Genomic DNA, 10,343 nt, shown 5'->3' with positions numbered 1-10,343 from the left:
CCCTTAATGTGTTATGAGCCATGACTTCACTATATAAAAACCCTTAGAATACAGTCAGGTAGTCCCCTTTTTGATATTCATGTTTATCCTTTCTCCCAATGACTAAAGGTTATGAAACGCTGTGAATATGCAATAAATACATCTTATTGGATTGGTATTAAAATTATAAAACAGTAAATTCTCTTTTGCATGTGGATATCTCTGCAACAACAGGATAATCTCTATTTAAACTAGCTGCCCCAAGAACCCTCCTACACTGTTGGTGGGAATGTATGTTGGTGTAGCTACTACGAAAAATAGTATGGAGGTTCCTCAGAAAACTAAAAGTAAAAATACCATATGATCCAGCAATTCTACTCCTGGGCATATACCCAGACAAAACTATAATTCAAAAAGATACATGCACCCCTATGTTTATAGCAGCACTATTCACAATAGCCAAAACATGGAAGCAACCTATGTGTCCATCGACTGGTGAATGGATAAAGAAGATGTGGTACATATATACAATGGAATAAGACTCAGCCATAAAAAAATAAGGAAATAATGCCATTTGCAGCAACATGGATGCAACTAGAAATTATCATGCTAAGTGAAGCAAGTCAGAAAGAGAAAGACAAATAACATGTGATATCACTTATATGTGGAATGTAAAATATGGCAAAAATGAACCTATCTACAAAACATAAACAGACTCACAGTAAAAGGGAACACACTTGTGGTTGCCAAGGGGGTGGGGGGAGAGAGAGAGGGATGGACTGGGAGTTCTGGGTTAGTAGATGCAAACTATTACATTCAGAATGGATAAAAAACAAGGTCCTACTGTATAGCACAGGAAACTATATCTAATCGCCTGGGACAGGGTAATGGAACAGAATATAAAAAAAGAATGTATATATGTGTATAACTGAGTCACTTCACTGTACAGCAGAAATTAGCACAACATGGTATATCAACTATACTTAAAAAATTAAAAGTATTCTATCAAACATTTAGGGAAGAGCTAACACCTATCCTTATCAAACTTCCAAAATATAGCAAAGGGAGGAACACTCCCAAACTCATTCTACAAGGCCACCATCACCCTGATACCAAAACTAGACAAAGATGCCACAAAAAAAGAAAACTACAGGCCAATATCACCGATGAACATAGATGCAAAAATCCTCAACAAAAGACTAGGAAACAGAATCCAGCACCACATTAAAAGGATCATACACCATGATCAAGTGGGGTTTATCCCAGGAATGCAAGGATTCTTCAATATATGCAAATCAATCAATGTGATAAACCATATTAAAACATTGAAGGAGAAAAACCATATGATCATCTCAATAGATGCAGGAAATCTTTTGACAAAATTCAACACCCATTTATGATAAAAACCCTCCAGAAAGTAGGCATAGAGGGAACTTACATCAACATAATACAGGCCATATATGACAAACCCACAGCCAACATCACTCTCAATGATGAAAAACTGAAAACATTCCCTCTCAGATCAGGAACAACACAAGGTTGCCCACTCTCACCACTGTTATTCAAAACAGTTTTGGAAGTCCTAGCCACTGCAATCAGAGAAGAAAAAGAAATAAAAGGAATCCAAATTGGAAAAGAAGAAGTAAAACTGTCGCTGTTGGCAGATGACATGATACTATACATACGTAATCCTAAAGATGCTACCAGAAAACTACTAGAGCTAATCAATGAATTCAGTAAAGTAGCAGGATACAAAATTAATGCACAGAAATCTCTTGCATTCCTATACACTAATGATGAAAAATTGGAAAGAGAAATTAAGGAAACACTCCCTTTAACATTGCAACAAAAAGAATAAAATACCTAAGAATAAACCTCCTAAAGAGGCACAAGACTTGTATGCAGAAAACTATAAGACACTGATGGAAGAAATTAAAGATTATATAAACAGATGGAGAGATATACCATGTTCTTGGATTGGAAGAATCAATATTGTAAAAATGACTATACTACCCTAAGCAATCTACAGATTCAATGCAAGCCCTATCAAACTACCACTGGCATTTTTCACAGAACTAGAACAAAAAAATTCACAATTTGTATGGAAACACAAAAGACCCCGAATAGCCAAAGCAATCTTGAGAAAGAAAAACAGAGCCAAGGAATCAGACTCTCTGACTTCAGACTATACAACAAAGCTACAGTAATCAAGATAGTATGGTACTGGCACAAAAACAGACATATAGATCAAAGGAACAGGATAGAAAGCTCAGAGATAAAGCCACACACATATGGTCACCTTATTTTTGATAAAGGAGGCAAGAATACACAATGGAGAAAAGACAGCCTCTTCAATAAGTGGTGCTAGGAAAACTGGACAGCCACATGTACAAGAATCAAATTATAACACTCCCTAACACCATACACAAAAATAAACTCAAAATGGATTAAAGACCTAAATGTAAGGCCAGACACTATGAAACTCTAAGAGGAAAACATAGGGAGAACACTCTGTGACATAAATCACAGCAGGATCCTTTTTGACCCATCTCCTAGAGAAATGGAAATAAAAACAAAAATAAACAAATGGGACTTCATGAAACTTAAATGCTTTTGCACAGCAAAGCAAACCATAAACAAGATGAAAAAACAACCCTCAGAATGGGAGAAAATATTTGCAGATGAAGCAACTGACAGAGGATTAATCTCCAAAATATACAAGCAGTTCATGCAGCTCAATATCAAAAAACCCAATCCAAAAATGGGCAGAAGACATAAATAGACATTTCTCCAAAGAAGATACACAGATTGCCAACAAACACATGAAAGGATGCTCAACATCACTAATCATTAGTGAAATGCAAATCAAAAGTACAATGAGGTATCACCTCACACAAGTCAGAGTGGCCATCATCAAAAACTCTACAAACAATAAATTCTGGAGAGGGTGTGGAGAAAAGGGAACCCTCCTGCACTGTTAGTGGGAATGTAAATTGATACAGCCGCTATGGAAAACAGTATGGAGGTTCCTTAAAAAACTAAAAACAGAGCTACCATATGACCCAGCAATCCCACTACTGGGCATATACCCTGAGAAAACCATAATTAAAAAAGAGTCACGTACCACGATGTTCATTGCAGCACTATTTACAAAAGCCAGAACATGGAAGCAACCTAAGTGTCCATCGATAGATGAATGGATAAAGAAGATGTGGCACATATATACAATGGAATATATCCAGCCATAAAAAGAAACGAAATTGAGTTATTTGTAGTGAGGTGGATGGACCTAGAGTCTGTCATACAGAGTGAAGTAAGTCAGAAAGAGAAAAAACAATACCATATGCTAACACATATATATGGAATCTAAAAAGAAAAACAGGTTCTGGTGAACCTAGGGGCAGGACAGGAATAAAGACCCAGACGTAGAGAATGGACTTGAGGACATGGAGAGGGGGAAGGGTAAGCTGGGACGAAGTGAGAGAGTGGCATGGACATATATACACTACCAAATGTAAAACAGATAGCTAGTGGGAAGCAGCCACATAGCACAGGGAGATCAGCTCTGTGCTTTGTGTCCACCTAGAGTGGTGGGATAGGGAGGGTGGGAGGGAGATGCAAGAGAGAGGAGATATGGGGATATATGTATACGTATAGCTGATTCACTTTGTTATAAAGCAGAAACTAACACACCATTGTAAACAATTATGCTCCAATAAAGATGTTAAAAAATTAAAAATAAAATAAAAATAAACTCAGTGCCCCGAAATTTATAACCAAAGTTATAGATATTAAAATACCTTTGTGATGAATTAGTCTGACATAATTGTGATATATATAATGAGGATGACTTCTCTTTATCAGTTATTTTAAAGTGTGGTGAAATATACATAAGATAAAATTTACCATCTTTACCATTTTGAGGTTAATACAGTTCAGTAGTGTTAAGTACACTCACATTTTGGGACAAGCAATCTCAAAATTTCTATTCATCTTGCAAAACTGAAATGCTACACCCATTAAACAACTCATTTCCCCTTCCCCTGAGTCACTGGCAACTAACCTCCTTTCTTTCTCTATGAATTTTTTTACTCTAGGTACTTCATAGAAATGGAATCGCACAGCGTTTGTCTTTTTGCATCTGTCTTATTTCACTTAGCAGAATGTCCTCAAGGTTCATCCATGTTGTAGCGTGCATTAGAATTCCCCTCTTTTTTAAGGCTGAATAATACGCCATTGTATGTACACACCACATTTTGTTTATCCATTCATCCATCGATGGACACCTGGATTGTGCCAACTTTTTGGCAATTATGTATAACGCTGCTACGAACATGGTTGTGCAAACACCTCTTTGAGACCCTGCTTTCAATCCTGTTAGGTATATACACAGAAGTGGGATTGCTGAATCATATAGTAATTACATTCTTAATTTGGGGTGAACTGTTATACTGTTTTCCATGGCAGCTGCACCATTTTATATTTCCACAAACAGTGCACAAGGACCACAATTTCTCTACAAGGTGACTCCATTTCTTCAACTATCTCTGAATGTTACCACATCTTGGTCTCCATTTTCTTTTAGCCTTTCTTAGAAATTGTATATATCCTATTTACATACTCTTATTTACCTTTGAACAATTTTTTAAACAGAAAAGCCCAACTGAGATTTACTACATCAGAGTTTTTACACATATTTTAACCAGGTCCTCAAGGTGATTCTAATGCACACCTGGGCTAGATAATGGTAAATATTTTCTCCTGGATTTAAAAAGCATATGCATTATATCCAGACAAAACTATAATTCGTAAAGATACATGCGCCCCTATGTTCATAGCAGCACTATTTACAATAGCCAAGACACAGAGACAACCTAAATGTACATCAACAGATGAATGGATAAAGAAGATACACACACACACACACACACACACACACACACACAATGGAGTATTACTCTGCCATAAAGAAGACTGAAATAATGCCATTTGCAGCTACATGGATGGACCTAGAGATTATCATACCAAGTGACGTTAAGCCAGAAAGAGACAAATTCCATATGATATCACTTATATGTGGAATCTAAAATATGACACAAATGAACTTATCTACGAAAGAGAAAAAGACTCATAGACATAGAGAGAACAGACTTGTGGTTGCCAAGGAGGAAAGGGCCAGGGAGGGGTTGGATTTGGAGTTTGGGTCTAGCAGATGGAGACTAATATATATAGAATGCATAAACAGCAAGGTCCTATTGTAGAGCACAGGGAACCGTATTCAACATCCTATAATCAACCATAATGGGAAAAAAATAAATAAAAAGCATATGCATTAATGTTCCCTAGGTTTAAGGTGATTCTTTTCCTTTGAGGGAAAAATGTTTATTTCCTCCAAGATGGACTAGTCTATGCTCCATCCCAGCATCCTGCCTCAGTCAGTGAGTCCTACCTAGTACGGGGGGAATACAGGAGAATCTAGGCATGGTGGACTGTCCCCTAATAAAGTAAGTTTTGCCTTCAGTTCTTGATCAGTTAAGAGGGAGAAAGAAGAGAAGGGTAATTTGTCAAGAAAAAACGGTAGAACACAGGAAAAGTGCTAAAACTCCTGACATCCTAATTTTTGTCACATGATAGGCACTCTAGAGACATGGTCTCTTTAACTTTATTTCTATAAGAGGTAATATTTACCTATTTAAAGATAATGAAACTAAGAGCATAAATTTTAACATTTTCAGATGAGAGGATTCAATCTAATGTCTGCCTGTCTTCTTGTACTATTTATTATTTTACCCACTCCAATACAGATAGTAAGATTTTTGAGAAAAAGGACCACATGTGTCCATTTAACCCAAGTGCTTGACAGACACAAGGTACACAATAAATATTTATGAAATATGTCTTAAATGAATAATTGTTCACAGGAGTGTGCTGCCTCCTTTTGCCAGATTAACTCCAGTAGAAAGCGGAGAAACAGTTAATATTCCTGATATTTTTATGCAATTCACTTTTTGACATTTTTTTACACCTTTATTGGAGTATAATTGCTTTACAATGGTGTGTTAGTTTCTGCTTTATAACAAAGTGAATCAGTTATACATATACATATGTTCCCATATCTCTTCCCTCCTGCGTCTCCCTCCCTCCCACCCTCCCTATCCCACCCCTCTAGGTGGTCACAAAGCACCGAGCTGATCTCCCTGTGCTATGTGGCTGCTTCCCACTAGCTATCTGTTTTACGTTTGGTAGTGTATATATGTCCATGCCTCTCTCTCGCTTTGTCACATCTTACCTTTCTCCCTCCCCATATCCTCAAGTCCATTCTCTAGTAGGTCTGTGTCTTTATTCCTGTCTTACCCCTAGGTTCTTCATGACATTTTTTTCCTTAGATTCCATATATATGTGTTAGCATATGATATTTGTCTTTCTCTTTCTGGCTTACTTCACTCTGTATGACAGACTCTAGGTCTATCCACCTCATTACAAATAGCTCAATTTCGTTTCTTTTTATTGACATTTTTTGATAGCACAAGCCTCAGACAGAGATATCTCTTAAAGCTGTAGATGATTCAGGAAAGCCTGTTAAACCTCAGATTCATAATCACAGTAGGCAATGGTGGTTCATTTCCTAAGCTCAACTTGTCACACCTTTTGATCAAGGAGAGCCAGGCTAATGGTGACTATGATTTATCACCCTTCCAGAAGAACCACAGATCCTATTCTACTGTGCCTTGAACACATTTATAGCTTCTTTAGACTAAGCATCAATTACCTCAATGTTAAAAAAAAAACAGTCAACAATGAATAAAAAAGTGGGTTTGCTTCTAAGTACATAAAATGTGTTTCTTTATAAATCCTCTCCAAGGGCTCCTAATGACATATAACTCATATTGTAGTCATAGAATAAGCTGTATTTGCCCCTGGACCTTCTCAGGCTAGTAACACATTAGACAGTTGTGATGTGCATTAATTCTCTCATACCATTCACTGCCTTATATTTCCAAAGAGCTAGTAGCTCAGTGCTAATGAGGTCAAGGTCCCAGGTTTGATTCCTCATGGGCACAGATGCTTATCACTCTCATGTTTAGACATATAAACATCACTGAACCTTGCCAGCTTGGACTACTTTTTCTTCATGGACAAATTCTTCTAGAGAAAAGTGGGTCATTTCAACCTCTGGGTCTCAATGTTCTACTGAATAAAATGAGAATAATAATAATAGATCCTTATTACCTACCTATCCTGCCTATACTCCATGCTAAGCCACATGCAGAGGTCTCCCCAGAGACACTGGGGGGCCAATTTGGACAGACACAGAGAACTTCTGGAAGGACAGCATGCATGCAATGATTTTCAAGATCCCGGATCTGTTGTGATTTTGCTCATTGTGATTATGGACTGAGGTACCCATTTAGTCCTAATACAACCAGAGATAACACATTGTGAAAGAGATGAAAAATGACATGTAACACTAACTGTGTGTGTTTCCTCCAAGGGGCTTTTTTCGATTTCTGCTGCGTAAGAGAAGCTCAGGGGAAAGTGAGAGTCAGGTAAATTTGAGGAGGATAAAGTACTGTGGCCAGAGAAAGCAGGGCAGATGCAGAATTAATATTTCCCTTTCTGTGTTCTAGGAGGGCTTTTTCAGGAGAAGGCGGCCACTTTGACTTAGGAATACGTATAGGCCTCTCAACGCCACATGCAAGGAAAACATGGCACAAAAGCTACAGGACAGGGAGTCTTCTGATAAGCATGAGATATTCTATAAGGATGCAGGGTAAATGATAGGGGACAGTATAAAATTCTCATCTAAATGAGGAAATAAGGAAAACTATAATTGTTCCTTTCAAAAGTAAAAGCCTTGGCATTATTCGTCTTACCCCAGGGAAGTCATCAAAGCCCCAGCAGAGAAGCTTCTGGCTGAATATTGGATGGATGAAGAGGCGGGTGAGGAAAGTGAGACAGCACACGAGACTGCCACAGAGTGAGCCCTGTTCTGCCTCAAGCCACCTGCAGATTTTATTTTTTAATATTGGCTTTCAGCATTGCTTGTAAAATACTTATTTTCTCATATTAAAATGTATAAATTCATAACCAAGTCTAACCATGTGGTAAGGAACTAAAATGTAAATAGTTGAGTATTTATATACCAATAACAAGGGCCTGCAAGAAGAAGCAGAGCTGAAATTAGAATCCTTCGTGGTAGCCAGTACTTCCACAAGAGGAAATGTGGGCAAAGGAGGATGAGTAGAAGGATGAAGAGGGGCTTCCCTGCATTGTTTCCCCAGTATCATCTGTCCCTGGGAACTGGAAAACATACCATCCTCAAGGGGCGTAGATCATTAAATCAAATAACGATTTATTCTGGTTCTCTGTCTCCCGGTTCATCAAGCACCAGTTATTTACAACATGCTCGACCTCCTGCCCATAGAGGATCATCTACTTCGGGCTCCTCTCGTACGGTCATTGTGGTTGCCAGAATATTTGGATCACTGGGCCTCCCTCCACTGTGGAGCCAAGGCCTGACTTTTCTTCCAGGTTCTCAAACTCATGACAAATGTGTACCCTGTCTTGGTAGGGGGTTCTCCACCACTTCAAGCTGGTGGAAAATTCCCATTAGGTTGTTTATTTTCTTTAAAAAAAATCCCAACCCTTGGATAACTAGCAGGGAAGTGCCAGAAAGACAGGGTAAAGAAGAACGTGTGAGAGCAGCCATTGCCCAAGACGGCCCTCCTCAGGCCCTGGCCTCTCCTGACCCCACTGCGGGTCAGCTGTGTGCTGCTCGGCTCCCTACAGCTCAGCCCAGCACCAAACCTACCCACCTCCTGCCTCACCCAGCACAGGCCCCGGGCTGCATGATTCCAAGTGATTATATAATGACAGTGCCACCTGAGGAAGGTGCAAAGGCTCTTCCACTCCTGCCAAGAAAGTCATTAATCACATTTATTAAGTCAGTGAGAGTTAAATACATTAATGAGTAAAAGAAATTCTGGATGAACACGATTTGATAATGTACCAAAATGACCACAGGTAGTGCTGGTGGTTTAGTAATATGAGGTGAAGAATGGTGCAAGCCATGGGGTGATAGCACATGGTCCCCCAGAGGATCAGTGGGCCTGGGAGATAGCACAGTAGGTTCTGCCGGTTGGGTGGGGTTCCGAGAAAAGTGAACGGCCCATCAGTTCTTCTGATTTATTAGTTTTCTGATGCTGCATGAGAGACATCTGTTCTCTCAGTGCCTGCCCAAGTCACCTCCCAAAGTTTCTTACTGAGAATGAAAAACAGGTGTTTTTCTCTGGGTGGTGACTTCAGTGAGGCAACAAGTATTTACTGTGTTTAAGGCGCATGACTAATACTAGTAACAATAGGAAGCAGCAGCAGCTAACATTTACCACTTCCTTGCTTGGTGCCAAGCCCTGGGTTAGGCATCTTATGGTCTTATTTAGCCCAACAGTCCGTGGAAGCATGTCTTGTTATCCTCATTTGACAGATAGGAAACAGGGTTTAAAGAATGTAGGTAACCTGCTCAAGGGCCCAAGGCCCCATGTCCAAAAGTGTGAGTTAAGGTTGGAGCCCAGAACTGTTAGACTCCAACAGGGATGCAGAGAAGTATAAGCTGTGTTTGCCACCAAAGAGTTGATAGCAATGATAATAATGAGGAGAAGGAGGCAACTGCTGTTTATTGAGCACCTGCTATGGACCAGGTACAGTACTAGGCACTTTGGTTACACTATTAGGTCACAAGAGCGGAAGGTCCCCATGCCCGCTCAAACTCTGTAATGAGTGGGGGTCCGATTTCAATAAGAGAGGTGATCACAAAGACAGGGAGCTGACGAGAAACCAGGGGTAGAGATCCTTGTACTGCTGGGCTTCCCAATGTGCAGACCAGGATTCCGGGTAGCTCCAGCTTCCTATTTTGGGAGATTTCCATTATTTCAAAGTCGGTACATAAATGAGGCTTAGATAATATTTTTCGTATCATACTACCTCAGATTTGTACAATTTTTTATTAGTCTCAAATGCTACCCTACCGTATTTGTAAATTGAAATTCCCAAGAGTAAGATTCTGCTTTGCCCAGCTTGACCTAGATCGGGCAGTGTTTTTGCCAGAGCCAGAGACTTCACCTGGGCAGCCTGTGAGTGAGCTGTCTCTCCTTGCATCAGGGACTCATCCCTGGCTGTGGCCCAGAAGCAGGAGGGGTGCCCAGGGTCAGGTGGTACAAAACATGGCCGCCTGGGGCTGCCTCTGTCACCATCTTATGATGGACAAACTAGCTCAGAGTCCAACTCCTTACTGAGACCTGAGAGATAGAAGGGGAGAGGGAGATACAAGGCCAACAGCTACTAAATGAATGAAAATTTTGATTCCG

This window comes from Delphinapterus leucas, chromosome 8 (genome assembly GCF_059928025.1).
Source record: "Delphinapterus leucas isolate spDelLeu-1000000601 "Yukka" chromosome 8, BTC_Dleu_Yukka2, whole genome shotgun sequence".
Classification (NCBI taxonomy): Eukaryota; Metazoa; Chordata; class Mammalia; order Artiodactyla; family Monodontidae; genus Delphinapterus; species Delphinapterus leucas.
This window is presented reverse-complemented; position numbering follows the sequence as displayed.